The 26,813-nt window shown below is 39.2% G+C and overlaps 1 long non-coding RNA gene across 1 annotated transcript; it reads right to left on the reverse strand.

The window, feature by feature from the left end:
• Window positions 1–3,313: 3,313 nt before the first annotated feature.
• LOC148054796 (uncharacterized) lies at window positions 3,314–4,722 on the reverse strand. Its single transcript, XR_015706252.1, has 3 exons — window positions 4,619–4,722; window positions 4,198–4,348; window positions 3,314–3,484 (listed from the first exon to the last, which is right to left on the reverse strand). It is a non-coding gene; the product is annotated as an uncharacterized LOC148054796 (long non-coding RNA).
• Between the last annotated feature and the right edge of the window lie 22,091 nt (window positions 4,723–26,813).

Here is a 26,813-nt window from a genome sequence, read left to right on the forward strand (position 1 = left end):
ATACACATTTCCTTGAGTAAAATTCTACAAAAATTTTAGAGGAAGGAGATTTTTCATGTTGACCTTTTCTAGTACAAGCAGCACTAGCTGAACACTTCAATAAACATCTTTTTTCCTACATGCATTCTTTAAAGATGAGTGAAGTTGCTCACATGGAAGCATTTAAAGAGACAAAAAAAAAAAATGAAAAATAAAAAGGCTTAGCGTTTTCCAGTTAAATTTCTTTTGCCAAGACACTCATCAAAATAACATTGCTGACTGAATCACAGCATTATACAACTTGGGCAGCGAATAAACTCTTCTTTGCAGCTGGGATTTTTGTGAACAGGGTCTCAGCACCTCCTTTCCAATGCTTGCTTCCCTCATATGTATGCTTTGTAACAGGCAATTTGATTTAGAACTAAACTAATTTCAATGGATGCGTTCATGTTTCTTAAAAGCATATGTCCTGTTCACCCACCAATTGCTTTCAGTGCAGGGGCTGTTTTCTTTCTCCTCCATAGAGCTTCAACATACCATCACGCCCAGTTATTGAAATACAACAGCTGTGATAGAACTAAAGAAAATAAAGCCCCCTTTTTTTTTTTTCCCCTTGTCAAAATTTTCACTGGCACCACAGAGGCCAAGGCTGCACCCATGGGAGAAAGCTAAACTTTGAGTAGTCCAAAGCAGGTGAACACGTGTATTTCAATTTAAGAATGGCTTATTGTGGTTTAGCATAAATTACAAGTTTATTCCCAGCTGATCTTAAGCCTCACTGATAAAGACATTTCTGATTAATAGGCAAAGCTAAACATCCAGATGGGGTTTGATGCAGTGTAGTCTGACCTTCCCTATGCAGGCAGATGGAAAAATTAAGATGTGCCCACAGAGTAGCTAGTATGCAAAGGCGGCCAGGGATCATTGCCCTGCCAGTATGCTGGTAGAGCTCCTCTTGGGAGTTAACTCACCCGACTTGTGCCAGCCAAAAGGGGCCACATTAGCTTTAACAGGACAGTTTTGTTAACCAGAGTAATTTTGACTGAAACGGGTTAGGAGCCATTCAGAGGAGCTGCTACTCCCATCCGATAGGGACACAGTGATCTCTACAAAGGGTTAGTTCTTCCAGCAGGATTTGGAAAATAACATATTTCTGCAACTTAAGTACTGTTATTTTCTCATGTAGAAAAGCTCTTTGAGTATCATGCTTAGGCTGGAAGGGATGTAGGAGGAAGCTTGTACTGCTGCAACCAGCCCGGTATTTATTCCAGACCCAGCTGTGCTCGCTTTGAAGTCAACTGCAATGTTCCATGGATTTAACTAAGGTCCAGGTTTGGCTCACTTCTAGCCACTGAGGCTGGATAAATAGAGGGATTCACAGAGGTCCCACACCTTTGACACTGCATTCATAAACAGAAAACTGGGCGAGCTATGGCAGCATATGGAATATTTTTCTGACAAGGAAACCATTGTATGGAAACCTCACTAGCTGCTATTTTCAGACAGTCAGGCAGCGAGGCATTTGCTTAACATATTTCATTTCTGGAAATTTTTCCACAGGAATGATAACCTCCGAGCCCACGCTCTTTGGGAGCTTTGGTTGGAGCAAATCCCTCTTCCTGCAAAAGCTGTTATGGGCACCAAATGTCCTTGTCAGCAAAGGAAAAAGATATCATAGTGCAGTAGCTTTAGCAACATGTTTTGTCAGTAAAAATTCATTAAGTTGCATAACACCACCATTAAGGGAAAATTTTCTGTAAAAACAGATGCTTATAATTAAGTGACAGATTAGAACTTTTTAGTATATTGGAAACACTTTGTAAGTGATTAGGGTGAGTTTCTTTAATTTTCAGTGGAATAAGGGGAACTATTAGGAGAGCCATGTGAAGCTGATGGATTAAAGCCTGAGACAAATGAAGCCCCTCATTATGAAAAGAGACAAATGAAAGCCTGTGAAAAGTGATTCAAGTGTGAGCAATATAGTATAGCCTGCTTGGAAATGTAGGCAGCTCAAAACAATAGCTTTACCTTCCATAGGCATCTTAGAATCATAGAATTGTTAAGGTTGGAAAAGACCCTTAAGATCATCGAGTCCAACTGTTAACCTATCACTATCAAGTCCACCACTAAACCATGTCCTCGAGCACCACATCTATCCGTTCTTTAAATACCTCCAGGGATGGAGACTCAACCACTTCCCTGGGCAGCCTGTTCCAATACCTGACTACCCTTTTGGTGAAGAAGTTTTTCCTAATATCCAACCTAAACCTCCCCTGGCGCAGCTTGAGGCCGTTTCCTCTTGTCCTATCGCTTGTTACTTGGCAGAAGAGACCAACCCCCACCTCACTACAACCTCCTTTCAGGTAGTTGTAGAGAGCAATAAGGTCTCCCCTCAGCCTCCTCTTCTCCAAACTAAACCACCCCAGCTCCCTCAGCCTCTCCTCATAAGACTTGTGCTCTAGACCCTTCACCAGCTTTGTTGCCCTTCTTTGGACACGCTCCAGCACCTCGATGTCCTCCTTGTAGTGAGGGGCCCAAAACTGAACACAGTACTTGAGGTGCGGCCTCACCAGTGCCGAGTAGAGGGGCACCATCACCTCCCTGGTCCTGCTGGCCACACTATTCCTGATACAAGCCAGGATGCCATTGGCCCTCTTGGCCACCTGGGCCCACTGCCAGGTCATGTTCAGATGGCTGTCAGCCAACACCCCCAGGTCCTTTTCAGCCAGGCAGCTCTCCAGCCACTCCTCTCCAAGCCTGTAGCGTTGCATGGGGTTGTTGTGACCCAAGTGCAGGACCGGCACTTGGCCTTGTTGAACCTCATGCAGTTGGCCTCGGCCCAACAATCCAGCCTGTCCAGGTCCCTCTGCAGGGCCTTCCTACCCTCCAGCACATCGACACTTCCACCCAACTTGGTGTCACTTGCAAATTTACTGAGGGTGCACTCGATCCCCTCATCCAGATCATCAATGAAGATATTGAATAGGACCGGCCTCAACACCGAGCTCTGGGGACCACCACTTGTGACCGGCCGCCAACTGGATTTGACTCCATTCACCACCACTCTCTGGGCTCGGCCGTCCAGCCAGTTTTTAACCCAATGCAGAGTGCGCTTATCCAAGCCATGAGCAGCCAGCTTCTCCAGGAGAATGCTGGAGAAGAATGCTCCATCCATCTTGATGGAGTCTGAATTCCCAAACTGTCTCTGAGGCAAAAAATAAGTACTGGGGGAAATTTTGTTAGCAATAGGAATGTTGTGACTAAGGCCTCACTATTCGTTCAACGCCACGTTCTCTGGCTGTTGGGGTTCTTACCTGCTCTGCTTTTCTCACACCTCCACAGGGGAAAGGGATTCCTGATGCTCTTGGAGAGAGGGACACCTGCGTCTCCACTCTCGGAGGAAGACACATGTCTCTGTTCTTGGAAGAAGAAAGCAGATGACAGCAAGGCCCTTCCTTTTTTCTTTAGAGTAGAGCAGTGAACCTTGTCCCCTGCTGTGTTCAACCTGACAAAAATCATTAAACCCACTGAATTTCACAACATTCCTGGGCAAAAATCTTGTGAGACTCACAAGAACAAGTACATGAATACTGGTTTCATGTGGGTCATATTTTAGACACATGCATGAAGGAATTACATGGCACAGATATAACAGTTTCTGAAATATCAAACAGGATGCCTATGTGCAGTAGTAAGTATTGGTCATACTTTTGATAGGTCCCTCACAAAGAACTGGTTCATGACTAAAAAAAAAAAAAAAAACCACAAAACCAGAGATCACCTCTTTTGGTATGTTACTATGTTCCTTTTTCTGTGGATATGTACAGTTATATAGTCATAAGTCACACAAGTGAACATTCGGGGCTTTAGATACTAACAAGTCATTCTCTTGTATTTTACGCAAGGATGAAGATCTAGCTCCAGCAATGTATTTATGTAATTCCTCGACCCACTATTTCTTCCCTTTAATTCTATTTAATACCTCATAGGTGGTTGGTTCAAACAAATGACAAAGTATAATCTGATTTTTGTCACCCCAAACGTATAAAAATATACAGTTACATAAAATATGGAAAGCATTTTCAAAAGGAGGATATATGAATTCCTAAGTTACAGAGCTAGATGTAACTTGCACATTAAATTATTCCTTCCCTTAGAGTTTATTAAAATAAAAAGAGATGTTAACAGGAACTCCATATAAAGCCTGCTTCTGCTCACCTTCAGCAGGATTACATCTGGTACTCCCACAGAGATGTTCACAGTACAGTTGCTGCCAAAAAGGGGCAAGGACGCTCTCTGCTTTCCACCCTTCACTTCCAGCCAGTCTTTCTTTGATCCTTGTTGATCAGCTTAGCTGTAGCATGGATTCCTACCAGGAGGGTAAATCTAAGAGCCTTAAGATTTCCAACTAGGACTCTCCTCTGTATCTTTGTAACACATTTCATCTCAAAAGCATGTTAAAACCGTTTACTGGTAAAGTAAAAATTACGTCACAATTTGACTGACTACTTCTCTAGAGCAGAATGTAACTGCAGCCATTTTCCTTAAGAGTTTACAAGAGGAAAAGTACGCAGAAACATGCAGTATAGCATACTATATTACACATATTTATTATATGTATGTTATATTACATACATACCTTTTAAGACTGGTTGTCAATCAGCTCAGTTTAGGAAACCTAAACCCAGCCTGGAATTGGAACCACTGCAGCACGCAGTTCCTAAGGTAACCACAGAAGCCATGCTGTGCAGCGGATACAGAGAAGAAAACAAGGATATTTTCTCCAGTTAAAATTACAGGAAGCCTACCAGCAAGTTTTAATCTCTCTCTCTTTTTTTTTTTTTTTTAGTCTTTAAGGTTTTAATATCTAAACTGATATTTAGCCAGGATAGACCCCCCAAACCTCATGTGTTATGTATGCATTTTGAACCAAGGTTTACTTTTACTCATATTAACAGCTGTCATTCTGTATTAGGATTTCAAACCAAGTGCGTATGGACAGTGATGCCACAGCCAGGATAAGACAGCAGCAAATGAGGCCTAGAATCCTTGATGTCAGGGTAGGTGAGAGTTTGCATATCATCTCAAGCATGGTCGTACTGCTTTCTGACATTATGCCGGTATTGACTCAGTACCAATTCAAACGGAGAAGTCTTGGTGGGAGAACCCACAAAATCACAGCAGCATTTCCTGCAAGCACTTTTCCTAGGGCCTCTTCCAAACTTCAGTTCGAACCTCGTACTTTTCCAAGTGGATTTGTGCCATAACAGCGCACAAACCAGAACCGAGTGATGGAAACTAGTATGTTAATTCAATACAACATCCGCACCCCTGATTTCACAGATGTTGTCTTCTTCCTTTTTCCATATCCATTTCTCAGCATTTAATTTCCATCACTAAAATATTCCATTGGTGAAAACTCAAAGATAAAATACCTGAGAGTTTACACACTAAAAGCAAGAAGAAACTACAAAAAAGATACCTGCAAGTATTATAACACTGTCTTTCAGGCAGCCTGGGAACCTAGAGTACCAGCCAGCCTGTGATGTGTTTTTGGGAGTGCTAGCCTAGAACCTGAGTGGTCCAGGTTACCCCACAGCCTTCATGCATGAACTTGGTCAGGTTCAGACCCTCTGAAAATACACATAGATACAGCCTACGTTGATTCTGAGCCCTGAGGCACTGATATGCATCATTTGCCAACTCTCCCTTGTGAGGAAGGGAGTTCTCTCACCAGTCATTCTGGGTTACAGTTCACTTCTTTACAGCTCTGCTAGTTGATGGAGATTTTGGAAAGACAGTCTTCCAAATACTTTCACTCTGTTTCAGCCAACAAAAGGCATTCATTTTCCTTCCTTAGTTTTGTTACTTCTCCTGAGCATTCCTTAGGTTTTATACTTACTTTTTTTTTGCATGTGGTTTCCAAATCATGCAGTTTGCAACTCTTCCATGCACCTGTTTTCCTTCTTCATAACTGGGCCTTCAGTTAAACCAGATTCCTGCAAGAAAATATCATGTACTTGTATTCCTCTCCCCTGCTTGTTTCTCTACAGGTTCTTTGTACCCCCTAGCATATCAGGCTTGATGACATTTAAGAGGTAGCGTTACCCTCAATCTGTGTTACACTCCTAAGAAGATTTTACTGCTTAAAATCCGTTGCTTGGAGGCAAGCTTAGCTGAACTGATTTCTGCAGTCCAGCCTCATTTTACCAGCACATTTGTGTTGCAATGGGAGACAGCAAGGTTTAATGACTCTGTATTATCCCTGGTCTGGAGTATAGGTGATACAGCTTATGGCTTGACTTGACATAGGCTGAGGAATGCAACAATACAGCCATTTCATAAACTGAACCAGAAGTTGTGAGGGACTGTACAGACTGTGTTATCAAAGGGCATCTACCGTAGACCTGTGTAGGTCTTTAGTACACAGGATTTTTGCTGAAACAGTTTTCTTGCGCCTGTTTTGCATTTTTCCCAAGACAATCATACTGTGAGCTTTGATCTGTGGGGGTGTCTATCTGAACACCTTCCACTGTTACTAAATTCATTCAAATTAAGAGCTAATTCTATGCTCCAGGCTATACAAGTTATGGAGTGTTGAGCGTGCATTTGTATGGAAACCATTACCCTTCACAAGCAGCAGAATATAGTCTTGAAATAAACAGTTCCATCAAGTAGTAACAGATGAAAATGCTTTAGTTTCCTTTTCATATTAACACAAATTTGTCATTAAATTCTTGAAGTGTTACAATTGGATAGGTCTGTATTTTATTGCTTGGTGGACATAACCTGGCTTACTTTGGTGGGCTGACACCTCGCAACGCACACTCATAGAAGTCACTAATTCAGCCCTTTGCAGGTCAGATTTTCTACAGTTTGTTTAGATCTTCTGCTTTGGGTTGTGCAAAATTGAATTCTGAAGTCCAGTTAACATCTAATTCCGAGTAATAGAGTTAGATAATAGGAAAAGGAGCTCACAGAAACAGACTGATCTGGCCCTGGCACGCACACCCCACCTACACCTGCAGAGTTTAAGCTCCCAATATGGGAAAACAGATAAATATTTGCTAGTATTTTTAAGTACTTCTGAATGCATTTCAATTGGGGTGACTGGGAAACCCATCTGAATGGGTTCTAGATCAGCCATTTGTCCCTATGTGTCAACTGTGGCAGTTTGCAATACCATTTTGAATGCTTTGCTTCATCATTGTAAATGACTTCCCAGCCCCACAAAGTTTCTGGGTGGAACTTAATATGACATAAACACAAATACCTACCTTTTTTTTTTTTCCCGTCTCCAGAAAATGGAGAGTGAAGCAACTCAGGCAATCCAACACTCAGTAGTATCACAGAGTTTTCCAGTCAGGTCAATAGTTGAGCAGAGGATTTCCTTCTCTTGGGCAGAAGAAAAACAAGGTTCTCTGATGAATTCACAGGAAGCTGAAGAGACTTACCCAACTGTATACTGTATTTCAACAGCACGTTTCAAAACATTACCTTTGTGTTTTCAATTCAAGTATATTTGGCTTGCAGCAGAATTTCTGAGAAAATGTAAACTGAATACGAGTGAAGACAGTTTTTCTAGCACTTCTTGTACTCCACTGTAGTCAGCACAAGGCAGGGGGGTTGTACTAAGCTGGCAGCGGGTAACTCCAGTGATTATAACAACTATGGTTCCCTATAAGCTGTATTAGATTCATGTTGTTTACTACTGGTCTTTCAGTTATTTTCAATGGCAAGGTATTGCACTTCTTTTGCTATTACTCAAGCACTACCAGTTTCTTCGGTATTTTCCACACTGCAAATGCAGATTAAAATATTAAAGACTTTCACTGTAACTTGTATGTGAACTGAGAAAGCGTGAGCTATTACAAGTACCTACACCTATGATATCAGACTTGACAATCCTTGTGTTTACAGACACTACACTCCATATTTCTAGAGGTTTAGAAGAAAAAGGTTATTATCCCACAAATACTAACAAATTATTAACAAAAGGAAAAGTGCCAATGTTTTGTGAACTCATGCATGTGACATTTCGTCCTCTTAACTGACCCTGATTTCCATATGTCGCAGGCGAATTATTAAGAGAAGTCATCGTTGTGGAGTTAACCAATAGGTTTTATTAAATTATGATTAAATGATGATTGAATGATGATTAAACAATTATTACACAATAATTAAATGGCGGTCAAACACTCTACTACTTACTACACTTCTAATAATTAAGCTAGCTTGTATACGGTATATTTTAGATCTAATATAAAATGTCGCTTACCTCACTGTAGATACCAGATGCCGGGTGAAGGATCTCTCGACCTCAAGGAGTAACCTTGAGAGGCGTCCCTGCTCAAGGGGAGATCACCGCCATGCGGCCCGCTGCCGTGCAGGAGAGCTCAATGGGCTCTGGGGGCTACAGATATTTGTAGCGTAAAGTGACTGATTCATAGTCAAACTCCCCCTTTGGTGTACATGCAGGTGTGCAGCCGTAGCAGTTTTAGTTTCCTTTGGTCCCAGCTTGGGCTGGTACTGTTAGCTCCTGATAAGACATGACCTAAATTCCTTAGGTTCCTGAAAAGATACGACTTAGCACAATTTCAAGGTTTGCACAGCAGGGCTGGCTTCAGTCAGGCCTGTTTGTCTGTGATGCCTGAACCAAAGTACTGGTAACTCAGAGTGGGTGCACCCGTCACACCGTACAGTTTAGGAAACAACTTTGGAAAACAAATATCTCAATTCTTATATCCCCTTGCCTCCTATGTAACTATTCCATACTCTTGTCTTACAGCAATGTTTCTATGATTACCTCCTCCTTACTTTCTCATCACTTTGCACTGCTAATAGAAAAAGAAGACAGGATTTAGAGTCACTCACTCACAAAGCTCTGTTTAGCCTTGATTCTGGCTTTGACACCTTACAGCTCCTCCTGTCAAGCCATGCATCCACAGCTTTTCACCTTTACTGTGCTATTCATTAGACCTGAACCTTCTCCCACATCTTCTGCTCTTCTCTTCTCACCTTTAAATCCTATTTTAGGATACACCATCTTGAACTATCCTTCTATTCCCTTATCTACTATATGGCCCTCTTTCTTATTTGTGTGGTAATTTTGTGGGGAAAGGAGTGCCTATAGCTTATTCATATATTAAGTATGTTAAAACAATAATGGAGATGAAAATATGACTACTCAGTGAACATCAAGACCTGGGTAATTTTGGCTCACTATAGGCTTAGTATGTGACTTTAGCCTGTCCGTGCTTCAGATTTCCTTCCCTAAAATTGGAGAAAAATATCACTCCTCTATCCTCAGTGGGAGGATAAAAACCAAGAGGACTACATAAAGATAAATATTCTACATATACAATTCTTCTTTGTAATTATTAGTCAAAATTGAAAAGCTTAATAAAAAAATTTCCCCAGACTACCAAAACACAGTTCAAACTGTAGTTAAAAGTGTAACTTGTCAGACCTTCTGATCATTGAATCTAATGCCTGCAGGGGTCATCTGTGCACAGCAAGCTCTGAGGGGCTCCTTCACCTCAGTAACGATATGGGTCAGCACCTCCACCTGCAGCAGCATCCTGCTGCAGCAAAACACTTCTCTGGGGCATAACTCTTGGAATATAATAAACAAGGTCTCATATGTAGAAGTAGCATAATCTTCCCATGACTCAGCCCTGACTCACTCAGGAGCCTTTCCCACATTCAGGGAAAACCATGTCATTCAAGCCATCTTTAGCATAGATGATCTTTTACCCAAGATTGCTCAAAATATTCTGCAACCATTAAGAAAACCAAGCCCTGAAAGACTGCCTTGCATAGGTGTCCCAGCCTCCTAGGTAAGCACCCTAACCGCAGACTAGGGACCAGATCCTGAGAGAGCTGGATGACACAAAATTTAACTGAAACTGAATAAAATCAGTTTTATGTTCTTGATATTGACAGTAATGAGGCAGTATTTATATAAAGGGAAGAAGGTAAATTCAGATCTAAAGTTAGAGAGTTTTTCCAACAAACATCACCTACTTAGCTGATATTTTTAATCAGTACATACTTGTTTCCTTGCCTTTAAATTGCAGGGAGCGAGAGTCTCCTGGTGGCGGGCAAGCAGCACAGCCGTACAGCACTGGACGGCCATGCCGCATCGCACGGGTCCATTCTGCAGCTTCACCCAGGATCCCAACACTGTCCTTTCACCGCAGCTCTGCGCATGGAACCAGGGAAATATGTGCAAAACACAGGCTCAGGTGTGATGGTAATTCACCCTTGCCAAGGAATTGTTCTCTTTTCCCTTTTCTCTCCAACTCAGCCAGTCCTAGCTGGTTACAGTTGTCCTCAAATGCTTTTTTTGTTTGTTTGTTTTGTTTTGCAGCCCTCACCCTTACTTTAAGCCCTGCAAACCTCCTTTGATTGAAGTTGTAAGGGAGGGAGCCTCATTATATCCTGAACTAGACTTGCACTTTCATATTTAGGAGCAAGATGAAAAAAAAAAAAAAACCCAAACTTTGTTGATTTTTACAAAGCAGCTGCCATCAGCAAAACCTATTATCTGAGGTGGCTCAAAGCACAAAGGAATGACAGCTCAATGCTAATACGTAAGAATCAGACCTTCAGTCTATTAAAATACATTACATGGCGAGTTTCAGCCCTTTCCTGGAAACAGGGAAAGGCGTTTTGTCTTTTCTTTAAATAGTTGTGCTATTTCACCTCCAGAAATATTTAACACCCACAAATATGAGCCGCTGACATTCCTGATTCCTTCAATTTTAATTTAATCCTACAGCAGGGAATGAAAAATATGTTAAGAGAAAATATTGTATGTGATGCTCAGATGTAAATAGACCAGAATAACGGAGGCGTCGAAGTTTACAGTTCAGTTGCAGATTGTGGCTAGTTGGTTTTGTTTGTTTAATTTCAACTGTGTTAATCGAATTGCTGAGATTTCACAAAATTCAAGTATCCCAGGAAGATATATGCACACAATAATTCTGATTTTATCTTATAGTTACACATATATTTGCCAATAGAGGGAGTCCTTTTACTGTCTACCAAAACTTTATCGAAGTGAATATTCACAGAGGTTTCAAATAATGACTGTGTCCCTACTGTGCAACTATCATTGCACTAATAGCAAGAATGAAAAAGGCTTGCAAAATAAAGTCACCTCAGGGTATTTAGCAGATCAAAACATGGGGTAATATCAGCCATCCAATCACTAGAAGAGCACTGGAGAATTCAAGTGGCCATTTGTGTCATTACAGCAATTATATCTACGGGCACAGCTATGAAACATCTATGAGAGTAATTACTTTTTAACACATTGAGAAGAATTAGATCAGATAACTGTATAGTTCCCCTCTGTTGGCAAATCAATGTTTAACTGTAAAACACATTTAAGTTTTTTCCTGATATTGTAGTCAGAGCTTGCCAAACAGCAGCTATTCAGTTAACCCCTGCTGCGGTTTGAGAAAAAAAAAATACAAAAAAACCAAAACCAAACAACGCCCCCCCCCAAAAAAAACCAAAAAACACCAAAAAAACCCCAAACAAACCCAAACCCACAAGCATCTTTCTTCTACATTGTAATTTCATTAAAATATTGTGCAATTTTAATCACAACTGAACTAACTTGTATACAGTAAGACCTTCCCAACTTCACTTGCTCTTTTGTCACAATATGAACCCAACTTTCTTTTGAACTATGAAAATGTTCATTTAGTATTTTGGAGCCATTGTTTCGATCGTTCCTGTTTCTGCTGCTTACCCTCTATGTGAAGTGGCCAGTTCCCTTCTGACTTGATGGGAGGATTTCAACAACTGATCCAATGATGATATGAATCGTGTTCCAGATTAGCTTGGACTTAGCATCTTAGTGCATTGAAGGAAGACAAAAAATAAGCAGAAATAAAATTTCTTACTACACCAAAGTAAACTCTTCACAACCACAATATATTGCCAGGGATGGCAGAGTTATGTGAAAATATTAAGTAACCAAACCGAGAACTGAGGAGCAATCATGTTTACTTGCCTAGAGGTATGGTGACTTACTAGCAGTGTCAAAAGGACAAAAATATGAGGTTATGGTCACATCTGTGTGACAGTAGCTCCTCCCTTCTCACAGAAATTGCCATTTTAATGGCAGTTAAGACTTAAGTGCTCATGAAGCAACTCCTAAACCTCTGGGTTTTTTTTTCAGCTTGACATATCACAGTGAGCCTTTTAAAAAACTAAAACTAAAAATAGAAAAGCAGCATTACCTGCATCAGTCCCCTCCTCTCCTTTTACTAGGACCTGGGTTTACACTGAGATTCCAGCAGCAGTCCTAATCCCAACCCACTCTCTTCTGAAATCAGGTCATGATGGGCAAACCAGTGCCAAGGAAACTCAGAACTGAAACAAAACTGAACCCAATTGTTGATGGGAGCCAAATATGAGATTTTTTTTTTTCTTCTTTGGTTTCAAATGAGTAAAACTCTTCATTTCCTACTCCTTGTTAACACTACAAACATCAGCTTTGCAAGTTTTGGACGTCTGGCCATTTTAGATAAACATTCCAACCTTTTAAGTGTTTACAGACTAAACTGCAGAGCTAAATGTTTATGTTGCAGTGAATAACTTCAGCATTGTATTTAACAGAAAGACTGCTAAAGTAATATTGTTTCAATCAGTAGGTGAAGACACACACTACTGAAACAACCAAATTTTAAAGGAAGATAATAATACTAGTCTGTCCGTAAATATTAGCACATCTCTATGTAGTAGGCTTTATAGTTGGAATATATAAAACTTCCAAAGTTTATGTGGTTCCTAACTTTAAATCTATTCCCAAGCCTTTTGAAAAGAATTAATTATAACTATTAGCTTATATGAAAACTAGAATGCAGCTTTTTTGGGTTTCAAATAGCGTATTCCTCCCCTAATTCTAGTTTAATATGAAATAAAACCTTGGCCTTGTATTTTAAGGAACGTGGCCTGAGATATTGCTAGGAACAGGATTTGGATCCTATTGTTATACCTGTGCAGGACAAGAGTGAAATGTCACTTGGTTTTAAGAATGCCTTGTGTTCATTCTGACAGGTGCAAAATTACATAGAGTGGAGAACTGGTCTGGTCCAGAAGACATCATTTCTGAGCAAATTATCTATTCTCAGTCTAATCTCTACTCAGTTGTAACTATTGATGTAGCTTTTGCCTGCTCAGGTTAATTTGAATCATGTCTCTCCCTCTTTGGTATTTACATTTTTCTTACTCTTTGGGGACAGCAACAATATCTAATAGTGTGTAAATCTGAAAGTATGTCATTCACTGCAAAATACCACTTTGCTTGCAAAATGAAAAAAACCTGGGGTATGATATTGCTTCTAAGAAGAAGAACAACAACATGAAAAGAATTGCATGGTTGCATCAACTTGCAGGCTGCGTTATTCGTTGCTCAGCTTCTCATGTAAAAAAACTTGCCACGTTAAAGCAATACAATGCAGACGAGGATATTTCTTAACTTCTGTGGTTAACTTGTATGTTTCCATTTCACTGTGAGGTTCAGATGGATGTGTTTTCCGCAAGGTCAGGAGAGCTTGCCCTGGACCAGCTCCTCTGGGGTTCATACCATTACACGTTTCCTGTTTTGCACATGACAACACAGTAAGCTTTTTCAAAGACACAAGCTGTATCAGCCTTCTGAGCTGATTTACTACTGTACTGTTGCAACAGAGTCAGACAGTACAAAGCTAAAGGAAAGCACTCTTGACTGAAACCTTCGTCATCTTTCTATCGAGTCCTTCAGAACCTAACTTAGGCCCACAGCTGAAACAAGTTGAATTCAAAGAGCAACCACCTCAGGATTTAAACTGGGTTTTCAAATCACTAAATGTAAAGTGATCAGATACAGCGTTTTAGTTTTATCTTTTGTCCATTGCTTAGTCATGGCAATTTTTACTGTGTCAGAGTAGCTCCACTAGCAGTTGTCAAGTCTGGTAATATGAAGTTACCAGAGACTGAGTACAGACACATCCTTTCTAACGAACCCAGAGGTATTTAGGCAGCAGTTCCTGAACCAGCTGTTAAAAACTGTCATCACTATTCCTTTTCCACAGACTGTTTCACCTATGCTCACAATGGCAGGCTGCTCCTCACCCCATACAATTTTCTAAAAGTTCTGAGTTATTCAGAGGTCAAACATGTCCATTGATTTACCATAACTCTGTTTCTCTGCTATATTGCAGATAAAGTAGTGTTTTCAAAGGAACTAACATCTTCAAGTCTCTTCCATTAATATGTTGTATTTTAAAAGGGTCTTTTTAAAAAGATGGCAACACCAAAAGCATGGAAATTACAAAGAGAAGTCTAAAGGAAACGACCGTCGAGAAATACAGTTTTGGGGTTTTTTTTAATCAGTTCAAGTGGAGTTACAATTTAGACATCCATCTAAACGGCCTGATGGTGATCTGTGAAACTGGAGCAGAGAACAGGGCTATAATTTTAAGATGTTTATATCAGCCAAGTATCACAGAAATTACACCTGAAGACTTGGCACAGGTCTCACTTTTTCCAAGACTGCTGGAATCACAGTTCAAACTGGGATGATCCATCCCTCGTGCACATTTCTATTGCTGTCTGGCCACAGAGCATCTTTGGAGCATCTTAAAGATCACAAAGAAATTGCCTGAAATTGTCAAGTTTGTCCCGGTGTGGGACATGATCTTGAAATATAGCTGTTCTCTAGACGTGAAACTGAATTATAAAGCAGGACTTTTGACTACTTGATAGAATCTGATAGTCCCCCAAATTGGGATCGTTATGCATAATTAACAAAACTCTTTCCTATGAGAAAACTCTTGCACTACGTAGGACAGAACAGCAGGAGGGGATGAAGACAGCCGTCATCTGTGGGAGCTCAGCCCCTGCAGCCAGCAGGGCGTCCCAGCCATACAGGGACTGGGGCAAAGGCTGCTCTTCTCCCTCCCGGTGCTTTTCTGCATTATTATCGCCCCAGAGGAAGCTCTGTATTGGAGGCGCCTGGCTCGCCTGCTCCTGCAATTGGGAAAGGAGGACATAGACAAAGCTGAGCCAGAAACAGTGCATCATCCTGCAGGACGTTGCTCTCTAAACTTAATATTTGGGAAATTGATTCAAAGCAAGAATTCAAGAAAATGTATGGAAACATCATCATTTCTTTCTGGCATTTCCAAGGATCCTGGCAACAGAGTATTTCATCAGTAAGCCACCAGCCTGTATGCAGCTTCAGAGATGGACCATCTCACTTCACACACAATGAAAAACAGCTACAGGGAACAACTTGATGCCTGCCTGAATCCCTCAGCGAGCTCTGTGCAGGCAGATCCATAAACAGGGTGAGGGGCTGCTTGCATGAAATTCAGTACAGGACTGAAGCTGAATTCTCTGTTCTGACAGCTGTTTGGTAGCGTGTGAGACCCTAGCTGGTGAGCTCAGATCAATCCTCAACAGGCACATGCTCACCTCTTAAAATAGTACATTCTGGCAATAGATTGTAAAAAGACCACAGATACACATGCTATAAAACCTAATTACCATTGCAGCCCACATCATGGCCTGCCATTGCCTATGATGCATAGTAAAGGAAGGTTTTACTCTCCAGGACTCCGACAGCTCAGCATGGTGACTTTCCACCCCTGCAGTACATTGAGGAAATATAATCAGAGGAGAGATTTTTATCTATTTTTCTATAATGAAATATTTTTACAGGAGTGACATCATAAATGCTGGAAATGGGGAAGAAATGTCATTGATTCATCTAGTTGCATTCCATGCCAAAACAAGACTGATCCCAACTGTACATTTAGTCATGCTCCAGCCAAACTACTGTTGTATCTGAAAAAGTGGTTCCACTGCCTCCATCTTTTCAGTCTAATAGAGTTCACCATCTGCAGAGTAGAAAAGTTTCCCTTTCCTGACTATAACCTGTTAGCCTCTATTATATCACCATTTAATTATTCACTTCACTCACCAGTAGTTGTGTACATCACATATTTGCCGGCATTTACCTTGAATTCTCTGCAGGGAGACTTCAACTCTTTGAGGGTTTGAAAAAACTAAATTTCCTAATCTTGGCTCTACTAATGTACTATATGAAGTGCTAATTGGGTGCTTAATCTTTTCTCTGCATATATTTTTCTAGTCTGTTCATGTTATCCAAATATAATAACTGGGTACTGAATTCGATGACCAGTTTTGATCACTACCTTCTACACCTACAACCCCAAGCTTGCATCATATGTATTTCATTGCCAGAACACTGAATAAACATATCTAAGCTATGACATTATTGAGACCCTCCTGTATTTTTCAGTTTCTAACTATCCTTCCATAAAAGAGTGACAGCATGTAAACTGCAATGACCCATGGCAAATCAAATTTTTTCATTTCTTACTCAAGCATCTTATTTCCGTAGTTATTTTTCAGCCCATTCTAACATTTACAGTTTACTCTCAATCTAGTATTATCTGAATATTTTACTAATAATCTGCTCCTGTTTTCTTTTACAGCAGGCTCATGATGTACTTTCAATTCATGCTTTTAAAAATCAGTAGTTCATCTATGTACACAAGATTAAAAAACAGAATAAACATTTGTTCAGTGTTATCTCCCACTATAACTTACATTTGCAATCTATTGCTTCTAACCCTGAGTTCAACTCTAAATTTATTATACTCCAGGCTTTTAAAATTTGTTTGAAGCTTATCAATTGAAATTCTACAGTCCTAGTAGTGGAAGCTTAAGAAACCATTTACTTACCATCTGTGTCAAATTAGACTCTTGCTTCTACCTATATGATCAGAAATAGAAGAGTTGAGCAACTTTATTTTTAAAATATTTTTTCCAGGATCTGGGGGGGGGGGGAAGGCATTAGTAGTGCAGCCAGATTACTAGACACAAGTTATTAACAGGAATTACTTACCTTCTTTATTGACATATAAGGAGTAAGACACTTTTTATTTTTAAAGCAATCTAGTATTCATATTAGATACTAGTGTCTAATAGGTAATAATAGATTAACATGACCAAATCACACAAAAACCAAGCTGAGTTATGTGGGTAAGAGGACTTGCTTCAGAATATTCCGCAAAACAATTCCTGATGTTTTTGAAGAAAGTTTACATTCAAAATCCACTTGGATATCTAGTCAGGAAGGGCCCAGTGAAGTAGGGAAGATCTCCCCTCAAGATAACCCTTTAACAGCTCTCCCTTGGAAACTGGATATGCAGAGGGATAGGAATAGAGTAGCAGAGAATACATGCTTAGAACAAGAGAAAATAGCAGCTGCTACTATAACTGCAATGCATTTCTGCTTGTAAGACAGCTTGAAAGTTGCAAGGGAGTAGTAAGCACTACTAACTTAAAAAAAATAATAAAACCTCTAATTCAGTGCCTAATTCAGTGTGTGTAATTTTAACCTCTGCTGAATGACCAGCTGAACACAATGAAACAAGGACAAGCTAAAGAGAAGTCACAGGAGATTTAGGTGGGATTTTGAGCAAGGTTCTAACTCCACTCCCAAAGTCAAGTGAGCTCTTACTAATCCTATCCTTAATAAATTACAGTTTAAATTGACACGGCTACTGATCCTATTACTGGTTAGGTACAAAAGCCACTTTATATGTGTAATAATTCCACAAGCATTGAAGTTTCCATTCAACAGGCCATCTAATGTCTGCAGTTCAAGACTGGGGCACAGCACTTTTATCAGGGGGGAAAAAAAATCTCAGTCAGTGTAATTGCAATAAATTGATAATTAACTGCTTAATATGGTGTGAAATGAAAGGTCGAGGGTAAAGTGAAAGAGATGATGTTCACCTCTGCTACAGTTTGATAGCAGGAAGACTCCTTTGGATCCTACAGATTTACATAGGCTGTTGGTTGAAAAGAAAACATTGTGTGGATTTCTATGAGGCTTCTGTGAGAGGCAACAAAAGTTGTCCTTTCTGAGAAATGTACCCAGAATGAGAATGTCTCCTGCTGGACAGCTTGGACAAAGAACTGGAACTGCCAAGAGCTGAGGAAAGCTGCCAAAGGAGAAGGAAGAAAATTAAGCAACAGAAAAGCGCTAACATTTTATCAACAAAATCTTTAGGGTAGGGAATGGCAAACTTACAAATACCAACAGTCACCGTACACAGAACACTCTGAAACAGGAAAGAGCCAGAAATTCCAGCTGGAGAGCATGGTAAAAGACTTTGAATAGGAAATGGGGAGATCGCATTACCATCATTCAAAATGTTGATTTTCAGAGAGGGCCCGGATAGACAATAAAACAAACAGTTACAATCCTATAACCCCTCTTAATACTATGAGTAGTAAAAAATGTAACATATTTACCGGAGTTAAGATGCTCCACAGTCTAACCTGCAAGCACCCTTATGGATTACCACCTGTAAACTGCAGGAAATAGAGTCTCAAACTTCACTCGGTAAAGTGTGATGCACACATATCAGGCTACAGACACTTTCAGGTGAGGTTTTGCTGCCAGTCACCAGTATCTGGGCTTTGTCCAATTATTTCCTGGATTAAAATAAAATTTGTATCAATTATTGCATGAAAACAACAAGACTAAGCTATTAAAACACCTATGCAGAACTTCAACTCTACAGCCACTCGATTGTTACAACTATGACTTCAAAAGTAAAACCAATTTTTTTTTCCTCCATATCTGAGGTAGGTAGAAAATCCTCAGAAAACCAACACCAGCATATTCCAGAAAGTTTCCAGAAAATACAGCCAATGACATGGTACTGGTGAAGCAAGAGAATATTTAAGTTCTGTTCTCATCAAACTGTCATTTTTCTTCAATCCAAGCAAGCATTCTCACATATGCTTTCATATGAGTTTGGTAAGGAATTTCAAAGAAATATCTTTAGGTTTCTTCTACTCTCATGTAATCAGGCCTGACTTTAACAAGAAGTTACACCTGACTGTGGAAACTGAGCTGTTGCATTACTGCCACAGGGAGATTAGATACTACTAAAATTAAGAACAGGGAGCCACATGCCATGCTTTGCAGCATAGTTACTTCTCTCATTACAATCTTCAGCTTATGCTTCTTCAGTAGTATGCAATTCGGTGTAGTTACACGGAGTATGTGTCTATGCATTTGTATATGCATATGCATTCTATATTCCAAATAAATGTGGCAGTTATCATATATACCTGCTATTGGAGGTTTTATTTTAGCCTTAACTGCACATGACTAATAGTATCCTGTTTTATTGGTTGGAGTGTACATATAAGAGAACAAGAAAAAATGGCATCCATTTATTTGCATGATTAGTGAAGGCAGTCCTGTGTAAGGATCTCTTGATTACCGTTGACTGTATAAATTATTATAAAAAAACATACAGTAGCTGGCACTGAACTCTACGTGGCAGTAATGTGCCAGCTCAGTCTGTACAGCCAAGGCTTAAAATAGGTAGGGGATTACATGATACAGGTGTAAATTAGGAAGGTATTAGGACTGGGCCCCATGAACTTTGAGGAAAAGAAACAAACCCTGAAACAAACGTAAAGAATTTATGATTTACCACGATTTAGGGAAAGCATCTCCCCGTCTCTCCTACATGACTAGCAAAAATTGCCCTTCATCTTTCTGAGAACGTATTCATGCTTGGTACAGTCTTAAAAATCTACTTATATTTTTGAGGTCATCCTGTCTGGCTTTGTAGGATCTTCTGGAACAGAGCTCTGCAATTTTCCACCCTAAGACATCTGATAGCTACACTAAAAATAGCTCCATGGCAGTTCCTCTGTTGAAGATACACCTACTGGTATGTGTCATGCTGATCATAGTTCAGAATCCTCTTGGACCCTCAAACTACTGCTGATGCCCTAGGGGCTGTAACAGAATGAGTCTCAGTGTGCTCTTTAAAGGATCATTAATAAATTATGCCCATAATAATCCACATTAGAAGTGTATCTATTTTCTGCACATCAAGTATGTACAACTTAACTGTGTTCTCTGACCACATGAGGGGAGGGGGGGATGCAAATCAATGAGGAGAGGGTATGAAGAACATCTTAGCATTGTTTGCACAGCTGTGGTGTCATTTTTTTCCCCTTGCATAACATTTTCCAGTATTCCTGTCCCAATCAGTTAAATACTCAACAACAATCAACAAATTACCTCTAAATAATACAATAAACAAATTACCTCTTAATAATTTATTAAGAGCCAATAGTTAGAAGAGCTTGACAAAGTCCTGCTTCTATGAATATCCACTCAGACAGCTTAGAGAAATTCAAACTAGTCCCTCACTAGGGTTTTCCCCAAAAACCACCTCACCAGTAGGGTTGCTAGTATGTACAGTAGTAACTCACACCCTAGTTCCTCAGAGGAGACTTCCATACTTACCCTACAGCAGTTAGCAGCAGTGAATGCTGTTGCAGCAGGAAAGTTTCCAGGCAGGTTTTGCTTTATATTTTTCTTCATATACATCAAATAGTTGCATTCTGTGTGTAAGCAGTATCAAAGATTATATCAAAAAGAATAAAAATACTTGAAAAAGATTAAGTGCATCTTGATAACTTATTTTAACTTCTCCTTAAAGGAAGCATTATAGTATCTAGCTTGCTATTCTGACCAAAATGTCTTTTTTTTTTACCAAAATCAAGAGAGTACAGTGCTAAAGGCCTAAATTTCTGCACTGCAATAAAAGCCAGCACTTTCTAGTTTGTTTACTGTTTGAAAAGATGTTCCTGCTTTTTTCAGCTGATAAAATGGAATTTCTGGAGCAAGTAAACTGATTTAAAAAAAAAAAAAAAAATCAGTCTTCATTATTCTATCTTCTTGTAGCCTGAAGATATTAAGACACTATATCCAAATTAGTCACCTGATATCTCCAGTCTTGCTTTTCTTTCCATTTATGGTTTTTAGCAGTATAATTATTGCATAGATGAACTTTCCAAATGGGAACCTACAGAACAACACAGTGAGGCTTGGAAAAGTCTAGCCCATTTCCTTCTTTCAAACATAAGTTTGTAAGAACTGTCTTATTGGAGAAGCATGGAAACTGAAGCCACCTCAAAATATGAGCAAGAACCAAGCTAATCATATTGATCATAACCTAAATTGTCATGAAACGTAATATGCACCAAATGTGAAGAGAGGAATGGAGTAGGTAGGGTGAGGGGGAGGCATCTTGAAAAGTGAGAGCATGTTTGATAGCATCTTCCCATAAGGTGTAGAATATCACTCCTCTACCCTGTGAGCCTTTCGTTATCGCTTTCCAACTGCTAGCTTCAACCCAGAGTGGAGGAAGGTTACCCATGTAAGTGCTAATTTGGTCAGTTTATTCTCTCAGGGTTGCCTTGATTCAACATAAACATAACAAAGTCAAAAGTTAACAACTGCTTGTACTGAGGTACATCATTCATCTTTCTATCTTTCCGTGCACTTCTTGGAGGTGTGGTATGCAACACATTACCTGGCTTTAAACTGGTAACATAGAGAAGGTCTGTCCTCAGCTTTGAGACTAAGGGTACAGAGAGACAGGGAAGAGGAGTATATGGAAGTCATTAAAGGATTCACATTCTAGAGACTTTAACTTCCAGTTTTACCTTAAGATGCTTTTTTGAGAAGGCAGATGATTTCCCCCAGTCTACTTAATTACCTGTAGAAAAAAAAAAAAAATCATTCCTGCAAGTCCAAAAAGGTATACAAAGCTTTGATATCCAAAAACAAGGAAGGCAGTTGAACTGAAAAATTCCTATTAAAAGGAATTTGGAACCAGCATGATCCTTCCATGTGATCCAGGCAATGCAATTTCTTGGATACAAAAACAAGAGTAGATGTGCTGACTTTTAGCAGGAAAGTGATTTATCTCTATATATGGTATTGGTGAGGTGAACTAGAATACCGTGTACAGCTGACATCCACATTTTAATGAGACCAGCTGAAGTTTGGAGAGCAGGGTAGCAGAAAGGAAACACTTAAGAAATGAAAATGAAGCTTTTGAATTAGTTTTTTTACTTAGTAATAAAAGGCCTCAAACTACTTAATCTAGCAAAATGAAAAGGCAATGTGATTACAGGACATAAGAACCTCCATGGTAAGAAAGCACTGTGTAATTAAAAAGAACTCTTTACCCGGGAGGGGGGAAGAAAAAAAGAAAAAAAAAAATCAAACTAACTAACTAGTGGCTGAGGCCACTTTTAATGCAGAGGGTGATCAATCACTGGAGTTGATGTCCTACCTGTTGCAGGGGCATTCTTCAGATCAAGAAGATATTTTTAGCCAAAGATATTAGAAAGATTAGACAATTCTTGGCAAAATTCAATATCTTGCATACTAGAGTTGGTCAGAATAAACATTTCCATAGTCTCTGCCAGCTTTAAATTCTGTGAAGAGTTAGACCTTCCTCACAGCATTTTGAGGTGAAGTTTTTGATTCACTTTTCTACACAAAATCCCATTACCCACTAAGGTATCTAGTAATATCAAGTGTATTTTTAATAAGGTTGCTACTTCACAGCAGTAGAAGAGAAGAAATATGAGCACACACAACGAAACAGTTAAACCCAGTGCTAAAACGCAAGCCCGAGGGAACTGAACCGTATTCCAGCCATGTCTGCAGGGCTGAGTGGTCAACTAATTAGATAAGTCTTTTTGTAGACAACTGACAGAGTCATATAACAAGGATTTATTTTTTTTTTATATTCGTTCCCAAGAAAAATACTGAATACATTGAAAGGGAATAAACCCATACATCAATAAAATACACCAGAAAACACTCATGAGAAAACACACTATCAAATCCTTGATCAACAGGTCTTCTGTGCCTGCACAAAGCTACATGCTACTGCAGACATTGGGGGGGGAAGTATTTGAGCTTGGAAATACCCAGGATCCCATCATGAAACCTCTTTACATGTTTACAAGTTCTCTAAGCAACTTAAGAGCCAAATGAGTGGCAAGAAAGAGGTATATGGGTGAAGGCAACCTCCTGAACACTTACATTTGACTACCACAAGGCAAATAGTCTGCATTTTCTTGGTACAATACATAGCATTCCCTTTTTCTTTTGATCACCATATTTTTCCAGTTGGTTATTTCTGACTTTGATTCTTCTGTTTGTTTCAGAAAGATCAGCCAGGGTAAACCCTGGCATGTTCCAGGTCAGATGCAAACTTATACTCCATGCCCTTGATAATTTGAAATGGGATGAAGAACTGATCAGTTTAGGGCTTTTCATTGGTTTATTTTTTCTTTTTTTTGTTTTGGTTTTTTTTGCAAGGAGCATCTTTTACTGTTTTGTGTTCTTCACCATAGACTGTGTTTTTCAAACACCATGAAAATACTTCAGCAACATTTGTCAAGCCAAGGAATTAATCTGAAAACATTTAAAAGAGCAATTCATTTTTCCCTCCTATTCCTCTGCACTACAACCAACATAACAGTGAAGGAAACCTATTACCATGCATGTCACATTTTTTCCTAATCGTGCTCCCACTAGGAAATACCTGCTGCATGTACTACAGATGAGAAGACCCCACAGCTAAGCTGGCTCTTTTTTAAAAGAAGTATTTGCAATCCACATAGGATAGCTAGAGCTCACTGACAACAATTCTGACCCGAAGGGGAATACTATAAAGCCGCCCTATTTCACCCCAAACCTGTCCAGTCAGACTGTTATCAGTGTACCCACTAACGCACAACAGCATGTTGCATGAGACTTTTAGGCACAGTAGATATAAAGTTGATTTAAAACTGGAATGTTCTCAGTGGCAGGTTTTACACTTAGTCTTCCCAAACATCTAATCTTATTTGAATCCCCTGTATCCAGCCTCAAGGTAGGGAGGAAAATTTAAACTATAAAGGCTTTTCATTGTAAAGCTCATTACTCTTCATTGTAAAGCAAAGTGCAAAAGAGTGAAATAGCTACAGTTCAAGGTAAGAAGGAGAATGGTGAACCTTATATACCCTATCAACACCAAACTACATGATATGATAATTTCTGATCTTAGAAACTGACCCATAGGACTACAGTAATGGGCAGAGTAGATGGATCTACATAGATGCAACTGGACTATCCAGCCAGGCCTTGTGCTGAGCTTGGCAAAAGAGAGAACAAGGGATAAAAAGGCCTTAATAAAAAGGCCAAACAATCCAACTAAGAAAACGGACAAAGGAAGTGAAAAGAAAGAAGCGAAAGGATTTTCCTAAGGCCATAGAGTAGTTCAGTGGCTGAATGAGGAATAGGAATACAGCTCTTCCCAAGTCCCATCTATTGCCCTAACCACAAGATGTGCTGCTGCATACCAGCAATTATTCTTCAAAATCAAGACTTTACTGTGTATTGATTCACTATTTAGAAGCTGAAAACAGACAAACAGTTGAGAAGTGTAGTAAGAAATCAATGGATCACTGTTAATTTCCTTCCCAGTATCCATTGTTCGTTATGAGATGCTTCAACACAGCATTTATGGGAGCTCTCTAAGCAACAATGCACCCCTTCTTAATCCAAGTAGTAACATACTTTTCAAAGTTTCATTTCCAAGAAGATACTTCAGCAGCTAAAAGGTTTAAAATTTCTTAGTTTATGAAGCTTTTTGGGGAGAAAAAGAAAAGATTGGCAGGCACGGCAGTGAAGACAAATTCCCCAAAGAAGGGGAGAAGTGGAAAAATGGCCAAAACATGAGTTATGAAAACTCAGACTTCTAGAGAGTGTTCCTACAAGATCTCACATTTCTTTACAGCCAATAACACATCTAGAGTTATAACAGTCTTCTGAGATAGGTAAAAGTAGCCCTTTCCCTGCAGATTAGTTATCCAAGGTGCAAAGAAGATAACATGCCCAAAGCCTGACTTTTGCTGCAAAACTAACAAAGTCAGGTCAAATATTTTCTGGTGTTCATATGAAACTCATTTGAAATAGTAGGCTTTACTAACACGCAATGCGTTAAACATCCTGCAGAGCAGCAAAGGGATTTTTTTTTTCTTTTAATGCAGCAGTATAGGAACACTGGTTTTTTTGCTGGTCATATTTGTACATCATTTTTCCACAGAATCTGACCTAATTGTAAGTTACTGAAAAGATGAAAAAAACCCCACAACCCATTACACTTATACCATATTTTGTGTTGGGTGAAAATTGGGAAGGGATAGCTGCATTAACTGCTGATAGATCATCAAAAGCTTTCCAGGAAACTAACTTACTGGCCATGTAGAGCAAGCAACAGAATCACTGGGTCTGGGAGGCACCATTCCAGTAGCCACTTTTTAACCCTGAAAACAAAGAAATTGGCAATTGTTAATTATAATAATTTCTGCTGGATAAAGTCGGAGTGATTCTTACTTTATCTTTAAGCCAGGTATAGCCTGAAGTAGGACGCGGCAAATTCAGGTCTTTCAAAATATACTGCTTCAAAGCAAAGGAAAATACTTGGTAAGTTTTTAGAGAAAGGAAATAGCAATTAAAAAAAAAAATCTATCCTAATAATGCACATTAAAATTTAGCAGCTGTTTCAAATTTTTAATTTTTAAATTGTTTTATGAAGCATCATGAAATAAATGCTGGCATCCTATACTTTTGGTTTTGTTATTTTTAGAATAACGGAGACTAGATTTTATCTAATGGTGATTAAAATATTTTCTTTTTTTTCCCCCAAGTCTTCTTTCTCAATGTTTCTTCTAAGGCTTTCTTAATTTGTGTTGTTAAAAAAAAAAAAGTCAGATAGATGTAGGAAGATGTCTACTTGGAGAAAGTTTGTCAGAGTATATAGCTTCAGTCAATTCAAAGATTTATAGCGTACAATACTTGAAAAATTCTAGTTAACTGTAGTCTATAATAAATCATTCCTTTATAATAATAATAAACATTTTAGTGGGAAACTAGTGAAAGGTTATTAAGGACAGCATAGTCCAATATTGAGACAAAAAGCACCAACTGCTCAGTCAAAGCAGTGTGGTTTCTTTAAAGAAAATCTGTTCCCCCCTCAACAATTTGACTATGCTAATAAATTAACAGAATATGCAAAAATAGAGTTTATGTGCTTTTTCACAAGGCATTGTAAAGAGTTGTTTCACAAATATTAATAAGCAAAATAAATAGCTGTGATCACACATGCACATAACCAGACACATGCATATTCCTGCTAGGGGAGAAAGAATATAAAACCAAAATCTGTTCTTCCATAGATGAAGAAAAATCAATACCAGAATAACCAAATCTCTATGAATTATATTACTGATACATTTATTAAAGATTGGAAAACAGCACAGGAGAGTCATGAAATGAAGGTGTTCTGAAGGAAAGGATTTCCAAAGTAAAACTCGTTAATTTACTCCAATATTAATTTTTTGTTAAGTTTTGTCATAGTTTTTTGCAGATGTATTAATTTCTCAAAAATTATTTGCCAAGTCTTTCCTACAAATAATTTTTACACTGTAGATCATATGGGAGCAGTATATTACAAGGATTGGCTATTCATTATATACATCTGGCTTTGTTGGCAATGTAAATCACTGGGTGTTTTTCTGAGTACACGGATGTATAGGAATTCATACAAACATGCAGACTACTGACAAAAAGTGCATTTCAGTTCCATTCTCTCCCTCTCAAGGCTTCTCAGCAGAAACTATATGCAAGCGATGACGTACATCCAAATGACAGACAAATACCAGGCATCCTACATGGCCAGTACAGGCAGACTGTTTCACACTGCACGATTGCCCCGCGTGACCAGGCCATCAGCTAGAGCGTGTACGCTACGCAGCCAAAAGTCTCCTACAGCGATGAAGATGCTGATGACAACATAGCAGGCAGCGGTTAAATGAAAAAGAGCAAATGTGAAAATTAAACAAATTCA

This window comes from Nipponia nippon, unplaced genomic scaffold (assembly GCF_047370975.1).
Source record: "Nipponia nippon isolate SJK-2023a ecotype South Korea unplaced genomic scaffold, ASM4737097v1 scaffold_3, whole genome shotgun sequence".
NCBI lineage: Eukaryota > Metazoa > Chordata > Aves > Pelecaniformes > Threskiornithidae > Nipponia > Nipponia nippon.